Below are 27,924 nucleotides of genomic sequence, written 5' to 3' on the forward strand. Positions count from 1 at the left end.
AGCAGTGCTGCAGAGCAGTGTGGGGTCAGGGCCCACTGTGTGGGTACAAATCCAAAGCAAAGGCACAGCCCTGCCCCAAAGGCAGCCCTAAGGTGGGAATTCAGGGGATGTGTATTTGGGGAAGGACAAGAATGCCTTTATATTTGACTTTATGTTCAAGCAAGCTACCTAAAGGGGTTTCACTTCCTGATACTCCTCTCTCAACATGCTAACCACTGTTCCTAGTTAGACAAGGTTCTTTCTTTCATTTTCTTTTCTCATTCTCTCAGATGAATGGAAGGCTTTCGCTGAGTTTGGCATCTCTCACCACAGCTCAGCAGCCACACTTGCTCCCAGCGTGACTCCTGTGTGGTCTCTGCTGCACAACAGAAAATCTGACAGCAAGAAAGAGAAACCACGTTCCCAACTTGGCCATCACACAGACAAGATGCAGTAATTTCAAGACATCTCAAATTAAAGCAAACATTTTAATGCTTTTAGAATATTGACTGAATTACCACATGGACTTCTAAACATTTCAGGGCCCTTTATATCCATGATGAATTAGAGTTCTCAAAGAACTACACAGCAAAGCTAAAAGATTTTCCAACATAACCCAACAGTTAGTTTAAACACTTCATTTTACTGCCAGCTCTGGTACCTGTAACGAGATCATGGAATATTTGAGTTTCTGTTGAAAATGCTGGGAATTCTTCACCTTTTGCACCCTTTCAATCCACCCAGGAGAAGGCATTGAGCATCAGCTTGCTCAGCTCACTTAGCACACAAATCTATGCTAAACTCAGTATTTTATTTTCATGCAGAGGGCACAATATGCACTTCAAAAGCAAAGAACACAAGATGATGGTATATTGTATAAATACCTTATTAGCATGGTGTTAGGGGAGGCACATTATGCAAGTCTAGTGACAAATGAATCCTCCCTTTTGAAAATACATAACTCAAAATCATACATTTATATGTGTTTTCCACATAATGATCTTCTAAGCTGTATTCTGGCATTCAAATACAAATATCAGGTACAAACATCCCTAGTAGGTTTGACAGAAATGTAAATTTTTATAAGAATGTAATTTTTATGAAAGGATGAGATCAGATATATCAAAAGTGCATCAAACATACTATATTTACAGAGATCTGTAGCTTTTTTCCCTAATTTTCTGCACCTGTGAAACCTGCAAATGTTATCTATGTGCAATTCACACCTTTGCATTCTTCTGTAAATCAGATCAAAATGCAGTTGAAAATTCCTTACTTAAAAAAACAACAGCAGAGATCAAAGCACCATAATGTGTTCTCCAAGGAACTAAGGATATTGACACATGGAGGATCATGTAGCATCATCTTTTTAAGTCTATGTGGAACAGCTGTAAAAAAAAAAAAATCCTTCTTTCCTAACTTGGCTATATATTTTCTCTACATGTTTTCCATTTGCAGCCTGCAATTCTCCCTTTGAGTTCGCCAGCATGGTTAAAAACCACTTCCTCAAAAAGTGAATATAAAATATACTTTTCCTTTATAAAATGAAAAAAAAAAGCATTTCAACTCATGTTCGAGAGGCTTACACATAAGTGAGAATCAAAGATATATGGAGCCTTCCTGGAAAACATGTTCAGCTGGAGAGGGTGGAAACATGTCAGGTGATTTATTTTAAATATCTCATGTGCCTGGAAAACAACGTCAGCAACCAGCAAAAGATATATTGCTGACAAAGCTGATTTCCCCAGATTACAATAAAAGTATGTCCAGAGGGATAAACCTTTACAATGGAATATCCAAGCTGCCAATCATTAAGTGTAGTTCAACAAGCTCCCTGGGAATAGAAAACAGAGGAATGGTGACTCTGGCAGACGCAGCACGTGTTGGCACTGGCTGTGACCATCACTGGGCTGGCCCTTGGTGAGCAAGCTCCAGCTTTGGAGATGAGTTTGTCCCCCCATAACCAACAGCAAGGAACTCTCCCAGCAGGTCCATGTGAGAGACACAGGGCAGCAGGAGATATCCAGCAGGGTTGGGGTGGGTGGATGTGAGCTGTGGTGGTGACCTGAGACTGAAGCAAACACTAGAATGTGAAGTCGTGACCCTGGCAATGCACGGTGTGACAAAGGACTGCTGTACAGCCGTGCTGTACGACTGATGCACTGCCTGCAGAGCACTTCCCTGGACACAGCAAGTGCAGTGCCAAGGAATTCACCATCAAGAAATGATGACTCTGTTAAAAAAATGCATGTGAGAGCTATAAATGTGCTGAAGCGTGGGCGCTGCTCCACAAGATGGGGTCATTAACCAAATAATGCGGCTGTATTTTACTTCTCTTATTGTGGTTTCTTCTTTCTGTCTGGTATTGCTATGTTCTTAGAAACCAATATATTTCTCAGATAGGAAGATTATTCACTTTTATTTTTTATTTTATCAGTAGCTCTCCATTTTCATGTCGATGTGGGAAAAATACTGTGCCTTATGGGCCTTGCACTATGGTAATGTGTTGCTAGTATTAAAGCCCTTTTAATTTATACTGTCTAAATACATACACACCTGTGAATACTCAATAAAGAGGAAAAGAGAAAATAAATTTGCAGTAACTAATGGATTAATTTATTAGTGCTTCACAAAACAACACACTGCCTTGTGTCTGGATTGTGGTTTGCTGCAGCTTTTTTCTTAGTCATATTAACACTACGAACAGAAATATAAACCCAACATGTAAATCTAACTGAAAAATCTTGGACATGAAAGTACCCATTTTAAACTACTACAGACATTTTAGTCTTTTCTAAGGACAAGCTGACTTTGTCATGAAGACAGCTTTAGGAAATCAGAGTAACAGCAAAATATTTTCCTCTGCAAATGAAATTTATCATTTCAAATAAATTCATAAGAGTTGTTAAATTGTCCTTGGTAGATGATTGTCTTGAACACAAAATGCAACATGATAATATGCTGGGAGAGCTCAAGTGCTGTGGACAGATTATCTGTCTAGAGGGAACAGGACTAATTTTAACTTTTAAGTATTGGACCAGTGAAACTTGGTCTGAAAAAAAGGAAAATCCATTCGTAAAGCAGCCAGATTAGGATAATACCTAAAGATACAAACTGCTGCTCTCTTATCCATTGTGCTTTTTGATGTTTGGCAGCACACGGTTAGCAGCCTATTTGTATATCTAATGAAGTGAAAACCATAATCAGTTATATATATATATATATATATATATATATATATATATATATGTACATATACCCGAAATTATAGCATTTCTTTAAAGCATATTATTTTTGGTGTTTCATTTTGCATGCGAGCATAGAGTAATTGGAGAAGGGATTTCTCTGTTCAGTAGGAAGGGTTCATTGCTTCTGTCTTCTCTCACTGTGGGCAAACTGACCAAAGCTCTCAGTTTGATTGTTTCATTGGGGTTTTTATTAATATCAAAGAGAAAAAGCAACAGCATGTAATAATGTATTTTAAAAGTCTCAGTTATTAAAGAGCACAAAATCTGATTCTGTTTGCTTTAGAGAAATTCTAGTAATTTGTTTCTGTAATTAATTTACACAAAAGTACTCTTCAAAATGTTTGGTGGGGTTGGAAAACTGATTGAGAAAACTGAAAACTGTTCAGGGCAATCAGAGACATAAAATCAAAATAGTTCAACTCCTGATTTTTAAAAATATCTTCACTGAAACACATGACAGAAACTTCCCTCCCTGAGACATTTAAAAATGGATCAAACTAAATCCTGGAAATCATCTTGAATCAATTAATTCCTGGACCTTCCTTTTACCCTCTCTGATAAAGAGGACTACTAAAATTTTTCCAGATTAAAAATTTCCCTGGCAGCTGTTCACTACACATTGTACACTAACTGGTGTAACAGTAAGTACACAGAATATTTTGGTACATTGTCTATGTCTAGACACAATAATGGAAATCATACAGCCACACATCCCTTACAAGATACTTGGTCTGTTTTTGATGAAATATATAGAATATATAATATATATAATATATATAATTTTATATTATATAATACATAGAGATATAATATTCTATAATTATAGAAATTATAACAACTTAGAAAGAAAGAAGGCAATAAATCCATAGAAAAAAGTTCACAATCTGCTACATTCTCAGTGTAAACAATGAGAGAATATTTACACTCCCAATTTCCATAGATGCAGTTAATTTTACTTAAAACCAAATTGAAGTCCTCAATGTACAAAAGTAAATATTGAAGACAAAATGTAAGGGTTAATTGCTTTATTCATTTATTTGTAAAATAAAAAAAACTACAAAGGAGGGAAAAAACCCTAGGCTTGCTGTATTTGTGTGGCTGTGGAAAGATTATAACACAGCCTAAGGACAGGATCCCCTCACCCACTATCAATTCCATAACAAAGGAAAACTTGAAAAACATCCATCAAAACCTCTTGTTGTATAAATTACACACAGTGCTGAATAATGGAATAAACAATTGATTTTCTTTTCCTTTGAATGACTAAAGCCTGTGGCTGTGATTTTCATTGCAAAAGTGGAAAGATTGTTTCTAGCTTCTGCAAATAAATAATAGCAATGCTCCCATCTTCAGGTTCAAGACAACTCGGAAATTTCAACTGTTTACCTCCCCTGCAGCATGCAGACTCAGAGGATTAAGCTTGTCTCTTTTCTATTAATTTTTAAGATCTCTTAAATTATCTCTGCAGCTAATAAACTAAATTACTTCTCTTTGAGGCACTAAGTTGGATATTAATTGAAAGAACTTAGTCTCACCAAGCAACATAAGCAATTTGTACTGATATTCACAATACTGTAAATAGGTACTGATTAATTTTTACTACTATAGCTATAAATTCAGCAGAAGAAATAAACATGTCTACTTCAAATCAGTGAGTAGTCTATCAATATTATAATTTTAGACTTATTAAACACCTGCAGAATACATTTAAGAGTTTCAGGCCATTATTATTACAGGCCATGTATTTAAGAGATTCAGGTCAAAATGTTTATCATCAGATGTCAGACAAATGCAGCAGTTTTATATTTCTCTGAAAACGCATTGTTCTCAGCAATGAGATCAGAAAGCAGGTAGATATTAAATGCTGCTGTTATATGGAGACATATTTTTACTGATTTCCTTATCATTCATAGATCAACACAAGTGTTCAACACATACAAGGACTTAAATTCCTCCCAGAGTACCATCAAGTAAACAGGATCTCTGCACAAAACACTTTGTCTCCACTCAGAAAACTGGGAGATGCTTTCTTACTTTATTTGCTAAAAACGTAATTCTGTTTCTCTGAAAAGTAGTAACTACATCAAATGTAAATGAAGCTGCCAAATAGACCTCGTAGCTGATGGTGACAAGGTTATTTATGAGGTTTGCTCTAAATATATGTTGGAAATGATAAACCTGCGTGATCACTGTCAGATCAGCCTCCCCTGGCACAACAAGTCTGCAGTAAACATTGCACATTACAGTCTGGTTACTTGATTATTGACATCAGCATAAGCTACTATAACCAATGAGTCTGATAAATATTCCCAGAAAAATCAAGGTTTCTCTGATATTATACAGTTTTGACAGATCAATAAACCCATGTTAGCACTGTAATTGCAAAACCTGCAGTTTTTCTTTTATGTTCCTGTTCCTTACCAAAGCCTCTCATCTCCTGTAAAGTTTCTTTCCCATCCCTGCCTTTCCTGGCTCCACACACCACACCCATTTTATATTCCCATCTAAAAGACCAACCCCACACACCAGTGGTTTTCTGACTGTGTTAAGGACTGTGCAAAACCAAAACACTGATGTAGCTACATGACCTACAATTCTGAATTATTTTCCTGGGCTTCCACAGCAGATATGACAATGACTGCATTTGTCCCACAGTCTCAGCTGCATGGTAGCTGATTGCAGCACAACTGAGGAACTGCTGGGAGAACTGGGCTATGGAGAAATAGATTCTTCTGTCCATCTGTGCCATTTCATTAACACAATGGCTCCTGCAGAGCCCAGGCTTGTCCTGTGTGAAATCCTGGTCCAGCCTCTCAATTCTGCTCCAGGTTGGCGCAGTGGCGTCACGCTGCCCCTGCAGATGGACCTGCCTTCACCTGCAGGAATGCTGATTAAATGCATTTATCTACGTTGAGCTTAGATGTTCTCAGTCATTAAGCATTTCCACTCAATTTCAGTAGCAATTGGCATGACTGGTGACTCAGAGTCCTTTGGAAATGCCAACATCTACACTGGAAAAACTGGTCCTTTCCCAGCTCTTGTGTGACAAGGTCTCATAAAGCTAAACAGGAGAGGGAAGTGGAACAATATTTACTGTCAAAACCCAAAAGTACATTCATTACCTTCCAAAACATGTGATCTGGAAAGTTTTTGAAACCATGTGCATGAATTAGATTATTTATCTTGTCAAAGGTGTAAAAGATTTCACTTGACTGCAGTATTCTGTGGGTGAAACAATCCTGTTCTGGTTAAATAAGTGACACAAAATGTCTCTTAAGGTGAGATAAGCCTATGAGTTTCTTAGAAATTTCTATAGGGATTTTCGCACTATTATTTCCAAACGGGTGTTCGGTAATATGGGTCTGTAAAATATAACCAGCCTCACAAAAACATTAAATGAATTGCTAATAGCTCCCTCATCCTATGAATGTATGACATTTAATAAACATTTTTCACGCTAAATGTTACTTTATTCCTTCCACAGATCATTAAGCTGTCCTTCACTTGCCTACTACAAGAAAATGTTTCAGATGCAATCCTGTTTACTGCTCTCTAAAGGCACAGAAAATTTTGTAGGTTTTTGTCAATTTCTTAAAACTAATTACTTTCTTCAACTTCAGGATAAGGAATGTACATAATTTTGTGAAAAAAACCCCCACAGCTTTATTCCCTAATGTTTCAAGTAATTTAGTTCTACTGCAGCCAAAAAACAAACAGTCAGAAGCAGAGTGCAGGTATTTACACCAAAATTTTACAATATTATCTGAAGGTTTTAAAAGCTGTGCATTGTACATCTCCAATGATAAGAAAGTTGACATATTTGATATGTGATATCCATATGATCCACATATGATATCCATACTCTGTTGCCTAGATAGCTGGACTGAGTTTTGCAGCAAAGAACTCAAGAAACTCAGAGATGCAGGACTCAGATATTTTAAAAAGATTTTGTTTTTTATCTGTGTTGATTTGGGAATCTGCTTTTCTTTAGGAATCCAATTTTGACAATAATGACTATATTTGCTGTACACTTTCTTATGTTGCTTCATTTTAAGCAACTTAGGATGAAGAAAGAGAATTAAACTTACTCCAGTTTCTCTGTGCATGTTTTTCACACATGGTGTAAGTGGCTGCATTACTGAGCCTCATTTACAGCATCTCTGTGCTAGTGGCTCAGGAGACAATACAAGAGCATAAATTTTTCATCATAATTTTATCAATTTTTTATCAAATTTGCTGTCTTGCTGGGAAGCACCTCTGTGTGTCAGGAGTCTCTCAACCCACCTACCTGAACCACCAAAAGTTTAACACCAAGATGTCCAATGCTCTTCCAAATTTTACTGAGTCCTTTCTCTAGGAAACCAGGCATGGGAGTGCCTTTATGCCTCACATCCAGCTGCAGATGAGCAATCCACAAGTGTGGGGTGCTTAAAAGGGTTTGACTTAAAAGTGGTTGTCCTCAGCTGTGTAAATCTGCCCTATTAGCTGAGGAAGAGGAGCATCACTCCTTTCAATTTCACAGGGACACATACTTAAAAGCCCTAAAGACTACTGCAGTGAATTTTATCAGAAAACACAGCCTTTGTCTGACATCCCTTAAGATTCAAGGGAGGAAGTACAGAATGTCAGTTCACAAAAATACTCCCATTACTGTGAAATTCTTCCATGCCTGCAAAATATATAGCAGGGAACTGATGTGGTCCATCTCTCCTTTTTTCAATGCTAAGTCCCTCTAATAATTTTATAACTCAACTATAACATTGTGGTTTCTTTTGAAAAGCTGCTGCACATTTGCTTGCCATCACAGTGTGCAGGCCGTGCACATACACAGCACAGCTTGCCCTGCATTTATGCTCTATGTGGTGTTAAACATTGCAGGGACAAAAGTTCAAGTATGTGTGTAAGTGCTAGAGAAACTACCTTTTTTGGTTTATTTTTGTTAACTGGAAAATTTCTATCGAGACATTTTGTGATTCCATGGAAACATTTTACTTAAAGCTGGTGAGTAAACACAGACTCCCAAGGTGCCATATAGTGTTTTCAGATTCATAAAAAGGCTCCTTGAAGGACAGACCATTTCAGTACTCAAATTTGAGCGCTCTCTCAAGTCACCTACCAGATGCCTTTGCCAATCTCAGTCCTTTGAGGCTGGTGCACTGCATGAGCAGTCCTAATAGAAATATACTGGCAATTGTCAGCTTGTTTATGACATCAAACCCCAATCAGAAGACGGGAGCAGAAGAGCTCTGTTTTCCTCTAAGCTAAAATGCTTTCTTGACATCTGCAGATCATTTGTTCAAGCTAATCAATACAGAGGCAGGTCTGATGGGGAAGCACCGTGACTCGGACAAAGCTCTGTGGCTCACAGAGCGCTGTGTCGGAAATGCCAGACTACTGAAGTGAGATACTGAGATGAGTTATTTGTTGAGATGTGAAAGCTACAGAGCTGGCTGAGGTATCAAGGCACCAAGGAAATGTCTCTTAGCTGGAGCTGTAACAGTTCAAATGGTGCAGCTTCTGTTTGACCCTGGGTGTTGGCACACATGTCCTGACAGCATCAGACCAACACGTGCTTCTGACCCCACAGAGAGTAAAAACAAATAATGTCCCATTCCATGCAGTCATGCAAACGTGGCTTTTTGCCATTCCTATCCTGCCTTGCTTATGGAAATATATTCTGCTTAGAAGTCATTGGCTAATAATCTAAACAACCAAGTAGCAGCAAAAATGAACGGCAAGAAATTATTTTCCTCAGTGTCTAAGCATCTTGTGTAATTTTAGATGCAAACCATGAATTTATGACTTCAGATATGCAGGAAACAATGGGAAAGTTACTTAAGTGCTGATATGTTTGAACACTGTTAAGGGTTCAAATTCTTTACTATCATGAATACATTAGAACATTAACTACTATAAATACCCGTAACAAAGGCGGTCTGAAATCATTAATGTTGGGGATGAACAACATGACTCATCCATGAGATTTAAAGCAGACTTTAGGGCTGTGATAAAAAGAATCATTAGCAGCTATCAGCAGCAATAAAAAATAGCATATTGGAACAAAAGCATATGATGTGCACACCACCCAGAGTCACCTACAGCGAGAGCAGCAACATGAAAGCTGCTCTTTGCCCTCATTTGTATATGGTGATGCACTGCAATTAATTGTTAGGAATATGATGTGAGAATGGTGCCAAAGGGCCCCATCTATAGAAACACTAAACTCATGGAGTGTAACTGCTCTCTCAGAGCCATTCAAACAAACAAACTGCCTGTGCACACACCAGATGCAAACCAGAACCAGCAGGATGGTGCCTTGTGCTGGTGCCTGCAGCACTGGCAGCAGCAGCCAGCGCTCAGGCCAGCTCTGCACTACTGCAGCACCCTGCACCCAGAGCAGCACCGGACAAAAAAGGGACAGAATTCATTCTACAACCTTCATAAACACAAACCATTATTTAAATCTAGGCAAAGGGGCTTAGAGGAATGTGCTACTTCAGACTTCACAGAAGACTGAAAGAGCTACTATGGCCTGTGAGATACCTCAGTAAAACCTGTGCTTCAGATGATCAAAGTGCACTTGTTTTCTTTCTTCTTGTTTCATCTCCATTTCACAAACTTTAAGGCACCTCAAAGAATTTAATAGTTCCCAATAAATCTCAGAGAACATTCCCCCATCAAAGATCTTTTTCCTTCCAGGTTTGAGACACTTTCTCTTACTCGGAATTAGATCTTAACAGTATTGAGGAATACAATATTTCCCTTATAAGACCTTTCTACTAGGGCGTAAATTATTTTGACAAACAAAAACAGAGAAAAAGGAAAGTCTGTATTCTTTTCCACTACAACAAACTAGATGTGTCAGCAAGCAAATTAGTTTTGTAGGATAGGCTAGAAAATGGAAAATAAAATAAAATAATGTTATAACCTGCTTAGATCTGTAGATTTTTTTTTTTCCATGGTTTGTTTCAAATCAGTACAACTTTGCTCAGAGCAAAGTTGTGAGCTGAAGTCACAACTTTTAACTCCTCTTTGAGCTATTCAACTTTTATAAACCATCAATGTGGAAAGAAGAGCTCTCCTTTTACATGCTTGGGTCCAGCTCTGCACCTTCCCTCCATCATTGGTAGGGCTGGGGTATGGAAATCACTTTTACATGAGAGGTAAATGAATTTTGAACCAAGGTATAAGAGGAAAACAAGTGAACACTACAACAGCTTCAACTTATAAAGTTTTTGGATAACATGCTGCCCACATGAAATAGGATTTCTCCCTTAAAATGTCCCACTCTGAGAAATGACACATGTACATGGTCACAAAGTAAGAATTATTTTGCATGTAAATTCCAATAAAATCTCTAAAAAATGCTACAAGCTATTTCTAGCAGAAACACAGAATACTGTATTGAAAGGTCTTATCTTTTTAGCAAGTCAGAGAACCAAAGGTGTATGGGACCCAAAAAGAAGAAAATGCTTCCAAATTACAAGAGCAATACATAATGTATCAGCATTTCAGGAGGAAAACAAGAAATCTTGCTACCTATTTGTTGGATGCAGCTACATTGTGAATTCATTCATTTAGGAATACAGTTATGTTGACAATAAATGGGCTTGCATTTTATCTGCAAATATAGCCTGCTAAACTGAGGCAAAAACTGGCAAGTGACCATGACAAGACCATGGCTACTGTGCTGGAATCCTCCATGAAAAATTCTGTTTTTTTGCAGTGGCATTATTACAGAGGAAACATTCATAAAGGTGTGAAACACACTGCAATATGCTCACAAAGCTCAATATAGTGAAGGGAAAAGAGACAATGACACACTTTTGCTGTGATTTATTCTTGAGGGTCAGAATTTCAGGTTGTGAATAAGGTCAGTAGGAAAATTAACCTAAAAGATGGTGAAAAGGTGCCCAAGTTTAGCAGCACCATTTTCCAGTCTCTGCTCCAAACCCCACTGAAGCAGAATTGCTGCTGACCTGAGATGAAAACTATGATTTCACAGCAAGCTTTGGGAAGCTGAGTGTGCTAAACTCGAAAAACGAATATCATCACTTTTCTTTTTTTTTAAATTTATTTAATTTTGCCTGGGTATGGTTTCAAAATCGGGAAGTCCAGCTGTCACCTCTTTCTTCTCTAGGCACACATCTATTTTACTGTGACATTGCTGGCAGTGCTGTGAAGGGGATGTAAAGGTGTTATAATCAGTAAGGAACACAAGTCTCCTGACAATGGCATGGAGATACCAGGCAGCCTAAACTTGGTGTTCAGTGAATAGATTCCACCTGCATCACTCTAATCAAATTCATTACTCAAATTGCCAAGATACTTTTGCTTTGGAACATGGCTGGGTGAGAAAACAGCAGAAAACAGCGCTCTAGATCATTCTACTGATCCAAATCCTCTATTTTCTAGAATACTTAAAGAAGGAGAAATACTGCTTTTCCAGGGAGCTGCCAGGCTCTAGCAAAGTATTATCTGTATTTTGTGGGACTCTGGCTGCAGATCTTCCCAGTCACTGTTGAAGTCATCACATTTACCAGAAGCAGTCCTTCTCCCTAGAATGCTGTACAGAATAACAATCTCATCCTGCTGCTTCCTCAGTCCATTAATTCAAATACTGTCTGAAATCTGTGTGAAACAAGGGACTGTATTGCTGCTTAAGCTGACAACAGCAGCAGCAGAAACAGGTATATACATTTCTGAGTAGCTTTATAAAGGATCAGAAAACACCTGGCATCAATGAAAAAGTACTTCCTGCTTTGCTAGGAAGTAAAACCATTAACTCTACCTAGTATGCAGATAAAGTTTTTTTTCCTCCAGATATGTTTGTGAGGGATTCAGTAGCTTGTAATATCAGAGAACACTGTCAGCAGCAGCAACACTGCTCCCTCAAAGGAAAACAGTTGTCCATTGCAAACTGCTGTCCCCTCCTTTATTCTGCAGCATATAACTAACTATGTGCACTATAACTATGTGCACTGCATATAACTAACTTTCAAGAATATTTTGAGCTGAGAAACCACACATCTCTATTTTTCATTTGCCAAATGCCCTTCCTATTGAGGATTAGAGATTTTCTTCCCTTAAATAAAACAGAAAAAAGAGTAACAAGTAATTAAAAAAACACTTTGGCACCCAAATACCTTTGTTTTGCAAATGCAAAGGTATTGAGATCTTTTACAATGTTGAAGTCGCTTTTAAATTGGAAACCAGTCATCTTAGATTCATACCTCTTAAGAGCTCTTGAAAATTTTATTTCTTTGGGATAACATCTAGATTTTGGGGACAAGTGATTCCTGCACCAAGCCTCACATTCCCTCGTTCAGCCAGACTGCAGCAGGAACACCTGCACGTAGCTACTGGTGCATGGAAGAACAGCCATGCATGAATTATCACAGCCTAAGAACACCTCGTGCTCTTGCAGCTGGTTCTTCCCTGACATTGCTTTTCCTGCTCCTGCCAGCCACTTCAGGTCAGCTCTCAGACATCTACATTTGCCCCAAAATATCCATTTTGCTGAGATATCTACTCCTGCTTTTGCCCAAAGAGCTGCATTAGCAGAAAGCTCGCAGGGCGCCAACAGCGGGAGTCTCTACTCTCATGGGGGAAATTTCTTTGGAGATCCAGCAACTGCAGAAGGCAAAAGCCAGCTCATCTGAGCTGCCTGTATGTCATATTACACTGCCCAGCTGAGGTCTTAAACCCATCTTAAGCTCCAAGGTGCAGAACCTGATTTTTCTAACGTGTAAAAATTTTCCTTGGGTTTTCAGTCTAAATTCATACTGCATCAACTAAAACCCATTCAGTCTTGCACAAACACTATCTTTCAGCTTCAATCATTCTTATACTGCCTTTATATTTATCTGGTTGGCATATTTATAGACCCAATGACATCTCTGACATATTTCCCAGGTCATCATTCCATACAGCTGCAATTTCCTGACAGGTGTTAGAACATCTATCAATTACTGTACTGGATCAGCAATATTTCACTCAAAAAATGGCATTCAAATACTTTTAAAAAAAACCTGATCACTGCTTCCACCACCACTTCCTACATTCCTATAAAATATGGCATCTTAAAAGAGCAAAAAATATATCATGTACCTATTTGGTGCTGCCAGAATCAGCAGACACAAAACAAAAGCCTCCATCCATTAAGCAGCATCAAGGAGGTAACAAGCTATGACTGGAGCCTTTGAGTCAGACTCATCACAGGACAGGAGAACACAAGATCTGCCCTCAAAAGTGCAAGTTCACCCAAAGATGTCCAGCAAGGACCGTGCTGGCTGGCACAGCTGCTCATCCCACTGCCAACTGTCACAATGAAGCCAGAGATTTTCCTTAAATCCTTTTTGCCTGTGAAGGAAATTTCTGCCCCACTAACTAGACTTTATCTTGAATTATAAACCAGAGAGAATGTGCTAAAGAAAATGTGTTCCCGTCATATTTGTGTGACAGCTTACAGATAAAGTAAATCAAAACAGTTTAAAATCTAACTCCTTTCTATAACCAAGTTCTGCACCAAGCAACAATTTTTATAATAAAAATATTCTGGTTTAAGAAAGGAATATAAAATTTAAGACGGAGGTCTTAAGACTGCACTTCTAAAAGCAACTTTTAAAAAATCACGTTGTGATAATTACAGGTTATGTACACACATAGTCATACAAGAAATGCAGTCATATACTGTGCTTTTCTCTGTCTTTTGTGTAGGTGCTAAACACTACAGCACAGACATTATAACACAAATACTTTCTTTCTAATGCTGTTTAAATTGCTTGGACAAGTTACAATAGAAATTTTGACATCTCAGAGACTTCTCTTTCCTGTTCAGTCTGCAACTGCAGCAAGTTTGAATATATGCAGAGTTGGTAACATAGGAGTTGGTAAATACTTGCCTAACAATGGTCAGAGTACCTGAAGAAATGCTTGCTGAGGAATTAACACAAGTTGAGGACTGCAACATGAACCTTCTTTCTAGAAGATAATCTCAGCCAGTGGTAGAGTCATATACAAAACTCTAATAAGTTTCTGAAGACAGACAGATATGACAAATGCCATAAAAAAAGGCACAGAGCCCTAGTCTGCCTGACTTGAAGTCAATGTCACTGTGATGGAGCCTGATTAGCTGCTCTGCAATCACACATTTTCATTTTCTTACAGCCCATTAGGCTGCTTTTAACAAAATTAAACACACTGCAGGGCAAAATAACCAAGTAAACCAAAACAAAACACTTACACTGTTTATAAACATTTTCTTAAGAAATTGCCGTTTTGAGGATAAATGTTTCCCTCTTGAGCAAACTCAAGACATTCTTCCCAGTTTCTGCCTTTTGACATCCCCAGGACTGGGGTGGGGAAGAGCAGGCTATTTCTATGAAATGCATTCAACAAAAATACATCACATCTAACTGGACACTACTAAATAAAACACATGAAATTACAAAGGAAAACTAATCACAACAATAATAACACAAATCAAACTGCATCATGATGAGTAAGAGGAATTAGATTAACTAGCATCAATCTCAGCTGAGTTAATGTTACAGGATGTAACATTATGATGATGATACAGCTTTGTATCCCATTCACTGTTTTCTTAGGTTGTGGTAATTTCTGCTTTCTCTGCCCTTGGCCATTCAAGTCAGCCTGCTCTCTCTCTGTGCTCCCATTTATTTTTGCATCATTGGAACGTGGCTTCCCATTTTTTCACACATGCCAGCAGGAGAAAGCTGGCAGTGGCATTTTAAGTGTCTGCAAAAGTTTCAGTGTCAGGATGCTCTGCCCTGCCACGACCTCATCCTGCTTCAAGGGGGAGCAGCAAACACATTCAACATGAGAATGGATGCCACACCTTGAGCTCTGTCCCACTCTTACTGGGAATGCTAAGGAAGCAAAACCAGCAGAGACACAGCAGTGGGCAGCAGAAGGTGCTGGTAGCAGCAGATAAAGCACATCATTTGTGTGTGCTGGTCCTTCCCTTGAAGGGAGTGTTTAATGCAGCTGGAAAAGATGCTATTTCTGATGGAAAGGTAAAATCCTTGCAGTTGTTCTGGATTGCAGTCTACAGTTAAATGGTGTATTTTAGTGCATTTTCATCTTAGAAAAATAGGTTGACTGCTTACACTTTTTTTCTCAAGTTATGCCATGAAGAAATATAATTTGCCTTTTAATAGAAATGTCAAGGACCCATTCCCTCCAATTTACTATATAGATTTTTAAATCCCATACAAAAAATGTTATAAGTTTAATTGGAAAAGACAGCATGACAGCATAATTTTATACAACTGGTTACAATTATTACAATAGCAGCTTCCACAGAGCTCTCAGTGATTTTTCAAGAGCATTTACAGGCATAAAGTGTGAGTTAGGGAAAAAAAATAGTAATTTGCTACAGCTGTGCAAAGTGTATTAAGGAAATCAATCAGCAGTGACACAGATATTTAGAAATGAGAGATGTTTTGCTCATCTGAGAGCACAGCTGTAAGATCTGGTGACATTAATAAGTTTTTTTAAAATGGCCAGATTAAATAAAGCATTATATTTTAGCTCAGATATATGGCACATAAAAAAAAGGCAGACAAACTGTTTAGAAAACTATTCTGGTTGTTTTTTTCACTTAAGTGGAGAGTGAGATCAATACAACAAGAGTATGAGCCTAGGAAAAAATGATGACAAAAGGCACCTCTCTGGCAGCCATAGTGCTAGAGTTGTGAACAGCTTCCTTCTGTTCAGACAAGAGAATTTGTTCTTTCTTTTGTAACCATAACTGCATTAAAGATCTCCAAGTATTACCAGCTTGTTTTCCTAACTGCTAATTTCACAGAATGTTCAGTTCTGGCTAAACCCTTGGGCCAAAACTAATGTTATTATATTCAACAGACAAAAAGCCTTTCTTTTAACAGATGATGCAGAATGGAAGACTAGAAAACCAAGCAAACTTATTTTCTAAAGAGCATGTTGAACAGGATACTAAAAGGACCTTTGAGAGCATAAGGGCAATAAGAGAATAGAACACTTTACTTAATTAGACAATAACAAAAAAAGGTCATTAGGGAAGTTTAAGACACTCACAGAGAAGTTTATGGAAGTTCTTTTAATGAAGTGATTTTATGGTGATGAAAGTTCTGCAGATTGATTATGCTCTAGATTTATTCTTTATTTACATTTGAAGATATTCTCATGGGCCAAAATAACGTCTTTGACCTTGAACTTCGTGCTTTTGTCATTAGATTTCTGACACACTCAAACCAGATCAGAATAATGCAATAAGGACAGGCTGTAAAGAAACTGGGCTGTGAATAATACATGTAAATTATGTTGGAAAGGGACCTGTGAGAGTTCCACCTGTGAGGGGGGAAGATGGACAAAATTGCTTTTCTTCTTTTGGGAGAGGGGTAGGCATACCAGTATTTACACAAGCAAGCAAATTAATTGGCTTTTGCTGAGCTATGTGCTGCTGCAGCTAAACTGCTTCCACAACCTGACCTACATAATTTCAAATTTGCTTGGGTATTTCCTCATTTAGGCACAGGACAGCACACCACACAGTGAACTGCAGAAATGATCTTGCAAAGTCATACAGCCCCACATGAAATAAATTTCTTGTGAGCAAATTAAAACTTCATAAAATATCTTTGCAGCACAAAATTATTCAGTCAAATCAGAAATTGCTGGATTAAAACTCATATAATACAGTCAGAAAACTGCTATAGTAATTTAAAAGAACTGCCAATGGCAATTAGCAATAAGCATCTAAGTTATAGGACAATGCATATCCTAGTGCTTGGCAGCAACACTTATATTTCTACACTGCCAGTCCTTGTTATTTCTGCTGTACTAATTTCTCAGTCTCCTATTTTTCCTGGTATACTCAAACTAGGAAAAGTCTGTAAGTTATCCTGCCACATGAAAGACACAAGTTTGTTTTACAGATGCCTACTCTGAAAATGCCCAAAAAGTAGCGACCACAATAGGTTTGATAGGAAAGAAGTCTCATGAAAGCAGAATTTCTAGATGGGCTTGGTTGAGCTCTAGGCTCTGACACATTTGCAGGATTTGCACTCAGAAACAGTCTCAATGCACATATGTAATTTGAGGACAGATTCCAGGAAAATTCTGTATAGTTTCGGGGGGTCAAATGTTCTTCCACAACCCTGAGTAGATCTATAAAATCTTCCAGCAACAGTCCCTCCTCTTGTGCCAGCCAGGTGCTGGAAAGGGGATCAGATACAAACAGCTGCTATCTCACCAAACAGTTTTCATCTCACCTTCCATCCATTACCAGCTTTCCAGTCCAGTGTTTGTTCTCAGATATCCTGTCCACTACCAAGATAACCAAACCAAGGCAAACACTAAAAACATCACTTGGGATTCAAAAGAGAGAGAAAGACCTCCCAGCCCTAATACTATCTATGAAAATGTACACCAGCCATTAATGTATTTCTTGGTGCTTCAGAGGCATTAAGAAGTTAATTTTCATACAAATCAAGTACATTTAAAAAAAATTACTTAAGGCATATAGGAGCCTAAATATTAATAAATATCGACAGGTTCCAGAAATCCTCTAATAATTTTGCACTTTCTCTTTACTTTTTCCTTTTGCTTGTGAGATTTTGCATTCTTACAGAGCAGACACATTACTTTACATTCAAATACTGGTGCAGCTACTACTACCTAAGGCTTGAGAGATTTATGGAAAATAACACAAATTCAAAATAAAAGAGTACATTTGGATGCATATCAAATGGAAGCTGCATCAGTCAATCAAACTGCTGGACAACAGATTCAAGTCTACAGATAAATGTAAAACAAAATAAAATTCCTCAGTCAGACCAACTTCTTCAGAAAAATACATTACACATTTCCCACTTTCTAGACATGGATAATGCAGTACTTTTCTCCTTGACCATAGCATGCCACAGAATTTGTTTTCTAAGCCAACATGTGTTAAAGCAGAAAAGAATAGCCATTCTTCTGAATTGCTATCAATAAAAAAGTAGTATTTTTGTATCAGTCAGCTGTATAACTGTATCAGTCAGCCTGTGAAACAATAAAAACCAGATATGTATCAATGTCAGGATCTCAGCACATCCCACTCTGCACACAAAACATCCTCAGTTCATACACACAAGTCACTGTTGCAGGATGCACACACTGCTGCTTCCCAGTCACTTCACTAATTCTGACATCTAATTTTTACTGTGTAAATACCACATTCTGCCCAAATGAAAACCCCTCTGTGTCTGCCTTTTTGTTGTGCATAAGACTCAAAATAAAGAATCAAAGCAGTCCCACTCAAACCCAACAACTTCATGCAGCTGCTTTTAATCTTTATTAATCAAAACCACTGAGATAAAATTAATGGTATAGAGGAGAGCTTTGAATTGAATTCTCAATTGGAAATCTGTACCAAAAGCCAGCCTTGTCTGAACACAGCTCTCACTAACACCTCTGGCAGTAAATGGCATGTTGCGTTTACCATGCACTGGGGAGGAGCAGATATAAATCCAAGCACCCTGTGGTCATCACCTCAGGATTAACATTCCAGGGCATTGATCAAGCTGCCGTGTCTATTCCAACTTTTCTTCCCCTTCTAGCTTTCTATGGCCAGCAATTTAAGACACTCAGCAATCTCAGAGCATCCCAAAGTCCCTGCTCAGCAATGTGCCTGACCCCGGAGGCAGACCCTGAGCCCAAGGCAGCGATAGCAGGCAGGGCTCTGCAGACCTGAACACCAAGCTTCTTCACATCCATCACACTGAGAATCACTTTCCACCTGCTCCTCCTGGCCTCCCACCCCTGCTGCTCCACTGTCTCACACAATTAAACCCCCACAAAACTCATCTTCAAACGCAGTGTTTTTCTTGTATTCCCTGACTTGGCCTTGTGTTTTTTCGAGCCAACCATGTACTGCTGAAATATTTATCTACTCCTACCACATATAAGCTGCTTGTAAGGGATTTTGTGTAAAGAATAAAATAGGATGTGGTTAGGCAGTAATATTAATTTGTTCTCTGATCACATATTTTTCCAAACTCTGTGCTCCTGAAAAATCTCTTAGCTAACACCTAGTACACAACTCCACTTACTACTTTTTAAACTTTACTATTGCTTTTGGCAATAATATTTCCTTTGCTGCTGCTCTTTCCTCTGCTCAGACAGGCCATCTGCCATCCTGCTCTCCAAACTATTTGTCAGCTCCAAGCTCTATAGGCACTGAAGGATATTATAGGTGTGAATTATGTTCATATTGTTCTTCCTGTGTTTTGGGTTGAGGACAGTACTATGTTGTAACGAGACACTGACTGTAGAGAAAAGCAAAAGCCCACAGCAGTTAGGACAGAAGGTATGTGTTGTAAATTTTCAATGTGCACTTCCTATCCCTTAAAACAAACTTATTCAAATTCTCTCCTGGCAATCAACTTTAAATGGTTTTCAGCTCATGGAGATGTTAGGGAAAGGATTCCAAGCTATACACATTAGGTTTTCTCCCTAAAACTGACCAATTTTCCTTAAGCAAAGCAGAAAAGCTTTTTCAGTGAAAAATGTGTAGATGATACTGAGATTAACCAAACTGGAGAATCTCTGGAGTCATTTCAGTGGAGTAATTCTAAGGATTGAAGCTCTGACAGGCAACTTGTCAGCCAATGAAGGGTTGTTGAAAGTAATGCACATTGTAAATATGAGCTGGGCCTGCTAAAAATTTTGGTTTATGTCAGCACATAAGAAGGAACATTTATATATAAAAGATCAAAATGGGAAGAACTCAGCCTGGTTCTTCCAAACCACTTGATTTAGGGTTATGACTGGAAGGCAGGGAAGATCAAACCTCTTTTAATACCTTTTTACTTTTGACCACTCTAAACATTCTCTATTTTAAGGTTTGAGTAAGTGTCATGCTCATCTTAGTAAATCTCATTTTGAATTTAAGCTTCAGGAATTTTCATTTTCATGACAAACTCAGCTGGGAAGCTAAAACATACAGGAGACTTCCAGGTCTTATTCTGGGCAAGCAAAGGCTCAATTAGAATTCATTTTAGCAAGTCTCTTCACTTGAGCAAAACTAATTGCACAGTATATAGAAAAAACTTTAAAACAACGACAGTGATGAAAAAAAACTCCCACACAAGCAATTTTTATTTTATTTAATCTCATCCACCTTGTCCATCTTGAAGGTGCTATGCATGTAGAAAGATCTGGATTTTGCATAACATAAGAATAACAGGTTAACTATTAAAATTCTGCTGAGTTTTAGAAAGATTTTATAAATACTGAGCACTATTGACCCAAGAGGCAGAATGCTGATGTTGCATTATTCCATTCACTTGAGATATACCTAAAGCATCCCAAATTAGAAACCTAAGCAAAGTCTAGCTCAACCTAGCCCAAGACTAAATATCTATCTATCTATCTATCTGTAGCCTAATTTTTTATAAATATAAAACTTTCCTTGCCATCTTCCTTTCCTTTTTTAGTTTTCTCTTATGGTTAAAAAAAAAGAAATAGAAAAATAATTTTATTTTCATATGTGCTGAATTCCAGCAATCAACTTCATGATGCTTCCAAGTCACGGAGTTCAGCTGAGCATTTCAGGATTGGTGATGTTTTACCAAAGCAGCGGGGTTGATATCCCTGCTCTCAGTGCACATCTGCCCTAACAGATACTGAAAAGTTCCCCTGTACTAAGGAGCAGACAGACATTGTCTGAGTCTTCCTCAGTTTGTCTTATTGGGGCTTTCTAAATAGTTAGAAGACTAAATCTTCTCTACATATCACCTTATCTAAATTTGGTTTTTGCTTAATTTGCCATATTCTAATTAGCCTCTGATGGAGCAGGAAAATACATCTCACCCATTTAATATATAGGAAAGTTAAAGTTATCTTTATTCTTAGATATGCAGGGTGGTGACAAATCAGGTGGAGCCTTTGCTGCTCTCACAACAACTTCTGGTAAGAGCTTTCTGACTAACACAGGACTGAGGAAAGCAGAAGTCCTGCAGGGAGAAATAGGTTACCCTGAATGTTCCTTGAAAGGCACAGAAAACAAGAACCAACTGAAATAGGTCACGATCTCCCCGAGCAGATGCATCTCTATATTTAGCAACCACTATTATAGTTGTTGACACCTTAGGAAAGTGTCCTTATCACCACCCCAACTGGGCCCAACTTGTCATCTTCTACTTACGAATTCATGGAGTAACATTGTCCCTCAGAATCACACAATCACAACATTGTTTAGTTTGGAAAAGACCTTTAAGATCGAGTCCAACCACTAACCCAATACTGTCACTGCTACACCGTGTCCCCAAGTGCCACCTCCAGGTGTCTTTTTAATACCTCCAGGGATGGTGACTCCACCACTTCCCTGGACAGACTGCTCCAATGCCTGACCGCCCTTGTGGTGCAGAAACTTTTCCCAATATCCAGCCTAAACCTGCCCTGTTGCAAGAGGCTGTTTCCTCTTGGGCTGCCTCTTGTTACTTGGAAGTAGAGACCAACCCCACCTGTCTACAGCCTCCTTTCAGGGTGTTGTAGAGAGTGGTAAGGTCTCTCCTGAGCTCCCTTTTCTCCAGGCTTTAGTTGCCAATGCCTATAAAATGAATACTAAACTACTGAGAATGGCATTGGTAAGTAGCATTTTCACTTGGAGTTGTCCAGACATCTACACATATGGCTTAACCCAGTTTCTTCTGGAATCTTTTCTTCAGAAGTGTACAGACTGTATTTTAAGGCTTTAAAAGCATTTCAATCTTTGAATATTTACTGAACATTAAACAAATCCTGACCACAAGGGTTGCCTAAAACGTGGAGACTGATAAATGACTGATAGCAAATTAATATGGCATTAATAGGAGACCAAACTGTGAAAGACAGCCAGACCACACTGGGACACAAAGTCTTCACAGAAACAAAAATACCTTTTGCTTTTATATATATTAACATATATACATGTTTATATTTACAACTGCTAATCTCCACAGACCAACGAGCTCCTTCAAAAGGACACTCCTCCCCCACCAGTGCACTGCATTGTCTGCCAGATGCAGCTCGAGCCATTCAGGGGCAGCTCCTCCATCAGCAGGAGCCAAGCCCCTACATTAGAGCTGCTCAGCTTCTAGAAAAAGTCATTAAATCCAGAGTTAAAATGTACTCGGTCATCTCATTATCAAGAAAACTGAAAATCTGTGATGAAAACCACAAATTAATGCAAATAATTCAGCTGCATGCTTCAAATCTGCTCAATATATTTTATTTGAGTATTTTTCTTGAGAAACTATATCCACCAGTAGTCTTTTCAGGATCAAGACCTAAGTCAGTATCTTACATTTTGTAGACTCTAGCACCTTCTATAACACAGATGAGCATTAAGGCAAAATTCTGTGTTGTGCTCTGTCTATAAGGTAGGGCTATACTGTAAAAAAAAACCATTTCACTACAGTAGAAATGTCAAGTTTACTGACTCACCACTAGAGCTAGCTGGGAAATAGCACAAAAACCTTAGTCTTTCTCTCCCAGGAAAAAAATCCACAAGCACAAACCCAATAAAAGACACTGAATGACCCACTCCATTTTCTTTGCTGTGACTAGGCATTCACCTGTAAGAGAGCAAAATCAGGTCAAGGACTTGAACCTGTGTTTCACCTGTCATGGGCTGGTATTCTGTTCTCTGTTAATTCTGGGCTTTTTTTCCTGTACCAGATAAGGTTCCTTCTGAAAATGAAAAAGCTTTAACAGTCAAAGCACTGCCGAGACGCATAAAACCAGACTGTATTGAAAATGCAACCTTTTCTTCAAGAAAAATTCAGTTTTACTAAAAGCAAACAAAAAAAGAATCCAAGTTAAATTTAGATGCTGCTTTTCACAAACAGCCCACACAGTGGATATTTTCTCCTGATATGCATCAGGTATTAACCTCTCCCTGTATCTTCAGAGATAATTGGAGCCAACTGCTTTGGAAACAAAATGAAATGCGGACAGCTGTTCATTGTAAACATTTAAAGAACATTTTGGATACTAAATTAAACTGCAAATTATATTTTTTATTCCATTATGGAACAAAAGTAAACATTTTAGATAAAGAAGAAAGAGAAGCCTAAATAAGACAGACCAGACAGCCCACGCAAACCTATTTGTGATTAAGACATTCATCTGGAAGATTGGAAACAGAGGACTCAAATTCTGGTTTCAGAGAGGGAGTAAAGGCCACACAGAGTGACAGTGTGGGAAGGAATCACAGCAAAAGCACATGGCAAATTTTGAGTGATAGCAAAGACTAGCAGAGAAAGAAGACTCACTATAAGAAATAGAAGTCAGATGCTGAAGGAAAAAGCCCCTCACAAATGGGGAGGGACATTAAGGAGATATGTTGGGATGAAAGGTAAAAGATTAAAAAAACCAAACAAACTGGTATCTTAGCAGCATATGTAGTACACTAAAATCTTCTCCTCTTGCTAACTCAGCTGAGGTGTTAAAGTGGTTGGGGAAGACAAGGTCAAAGATCAGAATTACTTGCAGAAAGGCAATGGGCAATGACAGGCAGGGCTTTGGCTGTTACTTGTTCTGTGTTTCAGTAATGTTTTTTTTTGTTTGACCATCCAGAGCTGGATTATCATATGCCTGTTACTCAGGCTGTGTGCAGAAATCACAAAAGAAACTTTGTTTCCCAGGCCCCTTATTAATTTGTGACTGGTGATGGCAGCAAACATTTCTGCTTTTTCACTACAGCAAACAGGTACTTGCAGTGAGAGCAAAGGGCCAGGAGCCCTGAGAGCAGGGTGCTCTCTGAAAAGGCTGCAAATGAATCTGGTCCTCCAGATAGTCTCATCAAGAATTGCCTCTTTGAGTCTGCTCTTTGGTTTGCTTCTGGGACAATACTGATCTGGTTTGTCTTTAAGAAATTCCTGCCATGAGCACATTTATCACTGAAGAAAATGAATGCCATGGCTGGCAATTTTGACTCCCTAATGGTTGATACAAAACCTACTGGAAAACAGTAGTCATACATGGCATAAAAGGACCTCCCATGAGGACAATTCAGTCTTGAAGGACTCATTAACAAAAGTTTACCAGTCCCAGTGAGATCAAGATTCTATCATTTGATCTTTCTGATCCAGGAAATAATAGCTACATAAATTGCTGGGTTTGCACAGTAAAGTTTTAACCAGAAGCAGCTATTCCCTGTTGCTAAATGTGTTTCATGTTAGGCCTAAGAAATGTGTTGGGAAATGCCTTCAGGACTCTCAGTGCTATTTTTATTCTTAGCAAAATATTATAACTTTGATGCAGTAATCAAACTCACAGTAAGTAATATTGACCCATAATGTTTTCAGTAAGACTACCCTTCTCGTAGGCAAGTATGTGCATACACACATTGCCCTCACAGAATCTGTACAGCAACACAGAGCACTCACTACTTTCATTCTGAATGATACTTACTCCTCGTTTTCCTTCATGAGCAGAGGTTGTTCAAATTAGCTGAATCAACACTGATAGAAGCTCTAAGTGAAGTGAAAAGTCTAACAACAATAATTGCCTTAATAAGCATCCTTTTAGAGGAGTAAGGACTTAATGCAAAGAGTGATGATCAGCTAAGAGCACAGAGGCTCTTCTGAGGTATTCAATTTGGGAAGATGATCAGCACACTCAGCAGAAATCCTCTTGGAAGAAGCTTTAGTTCTCATGGATGAGCCTTAATGGTTTTACTCTCAAGACAGTGAGTGTGTGTAGCACTGATCCTCAGCTTTCTGCTTGTGCTGTGCAGAGTTTGTCTTCCTGCTGGTCACTACTTATAGAACAGGACAGGACAGGTTACAATATGAGGAGCCCCACAGCTCCAGGATTTACCTGCCCCCACACTACTGCATTTTTTACTTTTTAAAGTAAAATGATTTTTAAATCATTTATTAATTATCAATTATTAAAATTATTCTAAAATTATTTTTAGAATCATTTTAACTCAGAACCACCCATAGGAGATGGCAAAACATTCACACTTTGAATATGTCTGTGTTAAATCTAAGACATAGGATTGCCTGCCAGTAAGAGAAATCCATCTCTTTCCTCCATGTATCCTCACTAGCTCCTGCAACAGGCAATGACATCTTAAAGGAACCTATGCCATGCCATCTCAGCCAACCATGAAGAATTTAACAGAAGTGTGATGCAATGTGAAATAGTATTGCTAAAGTAAGATCCTCTTGGACAACTGAGTAGCTAATTTACAAGGACAAGAATTCAACAAAATGAATGCTTTTCAGCTAAATGTTTTGTGCAATTCTCCCATACGTCATTTCATGATGGCCCATTTTTCCTTATACTTTTCTCCCTGAGCATGAAGAACTATGGTCAATGCACTGCTGAATTCTCCTCTTAGGAGATCTGAAAATGTGATCTGACAAGGCAGTGACTGACTGCACCTTATCCATCCAGGCAAAACCGGGGAAGTCCTTCTGAAGGACCACGGGAGATTGACAGCAACAGTAACGTGTTGTCAGCAGAAGAGTACACAAGTCAGAAAAGTTAGTTAGTGAGGGTAACAGGAGAAATTAGGGGCTTCCAGGGTGTCACAGAGCATAGACTTCAGCTGTATTTGTACTTGCAGCTTCCCAGACACAAAATGGGCAGCAGCAGATTGAGGAAATCACAATGTGCCTGTAAGAGGGCTAGGAGGAGTTGCTGTTTCAGAGGCTCATCACTTCAGAAGGTGCTTGCTTCGGGAGAGCTGCACCGCCTCGCAGGGAGGCCCCAGGATGTTCCCAGCTCGCGGAAGAGCAGGAACAGCGATTCCCAGCGTGGTCCTTATGTAACACTGTAACCTCCATCCACAGCCATCTGCTGCGGCCCTTGCGTAACCAGCCGCGGCCCAGAGACTCCGCCATCAGATGGTAAACTTCCCTAAAATACACCTGCAAAAATCACTACACAAAGACCTAGAAATTCTTGAAGTAGACACAAGTCCCACATTTCACAGATGAATGGTAGTTTGGAAAGGCAGCCTTCAAACTCCTCTGCACGAGGTGGCTTTAATTTTCTTTCTGATTTACAGCAACTATGGTTTACAGAAAGACATGCTGATGAAAACTCCTTGTTGGCTGGGATTTGTATTGCTAGAGATCCCATTTTCTTTCTTCCTTGGGATTTGTACTGACTCCATATAAAATAAATTGTTCAATTTCATTATTATCCTTCCACAAACACTCAAATTTTAAAGAAGAATGAACGAAACGAGTGGTTTTGAGGTTTGTTTAGAGATTTTTTTCCCCTGCTGTCAAAGATACTGCATTTGCCCGATTCCAGCTTCTTTGTAAGAATGTCTACACAGATGCAGCCTGCACAAGCTGAATTCCAGAAGACCATCTATGGCCTAAAAGCCATGGCAAAACCAGACATAACTGCATACTTCAAATAAAAAGTTTTGAAAATAAAAATATGTTGAGTAACCAGATGCCAATACATTCTTGTCTTCCAGGAGAAGAGATGAACAGAGAAGAATAAGGAACTAATGCTCCTTTAAAACTAATAAAAGGATTTTGGTCAAATTCATATTGAATTTTTCTATTTTTTCAAAAAAAACCTACCTTCTTAACGTTATTTTAACTAATTCCTAAATAAAGATCTATATGAATTTAGCAAAGGCCGACAAGTAATTTAGAACTGAAATATTAAATGGAAATACACTGTAACCCACCCAGTAATATTTCCAGAAAGAAAGCCAGAGGGTGTGGGGAGCAGTTGTGCAAACCCACTGGTGGTTTGTTTGGTTTTTTTCTAGGACTGGTAATTCAAAGAAAATAGAGAAAAACCACCTCTGTTATTGCACACAAAAGTAATGAAAGCAATTCCGATTAATATTTGGCAACAGCTCTCACACAAACACACTTTTTTGCCTGTTTTGACTTGAGAAGAGCAACACAAATTTACATGAACTCACAATACTCTCTCCCCCCCATCAGACAAATGAGGATTTCCAATATCCTTGTGATTTGCAAAATCTATTTTGCAGTACTGACAGAGAAAAGAAGAAATTTTTAAACATTACTCAAAAACGTCTATACTGCATATTTTGTACAAATCACTGTTACCTTGTCCATAGAATCAAATATTGTAAGGGGTTTCCGATGAATTTAAATTTTGCTTTTGGGATTGTAAGAAATAACATTATCAAAACTGGCAGTGATTTTCTTTGCCCATGGCATTAGTGGCAAATTTGTGACTTCAATTAATCTCTTTGACTTTAATGTTTCAGGACATCCTGATAACGAACACATTCACACTTCCAGTTATCACTGGTGAACACTTCTACCGAATCTTTGTTAGCGTCGCTCTTCTGGTTTGGAACATTCCATTCCAGTTCTGCAGAATAAAGCCTAAGTTCTTATTTTAAGGAAAAAAAAACAAAACCAGAAACCAAACAGAGATCAAGAAGTTTCATACTATTCACAGAAAGTCAAATTTTACAGCTTCCACGCAACTCAAATTTGAAAACACATCATCTTTTGTTGATCATATGCCAAGGTCTCTACACACCTGATCAAAGAGGAGGGAAAATGTCCCCCATTGCCCTAGGGATATATTTTCTCTATTATTTTACATTGCTGATGTTTCATATTCCTCAGTCTGTCTCTCATTTGAGGTATCCTTTCTCACCTAAAGTCATTGGAACTTCTGGAGAGAATATGTTACTTTTCCT

The 27,924-nt window shown here is 38.4% G+C and overlaps 1 protein-coding gene across 1 annotated transcript in view; it reads right to left on the reverse strand.

Annotated features, from left to right (window-relative positions):
* The window catches only part of NRG3 (neuregulin 3), a 343,168-nt gene that overhangs the window by 61,916 nt on the left and 253,328 nt on the right, over positions 1-27,924 (reverse strand). The window lies entirely within an intron of this gene.

The sequence above is a fragment of the Poecile atricapillus genome, chromosome 6 (assembly GCF_030490865.1).
Source record: "Poecile atricapillus isolate bPoeAtr1 chromosome 6, bPoeAtr1.hap1, whole genome shotgun sequence".
NCBI lineage: Eukaryota > Metazoa > Chordata > Aves > Passeriformes > Paridae > Poecile > Poecile atricapillus.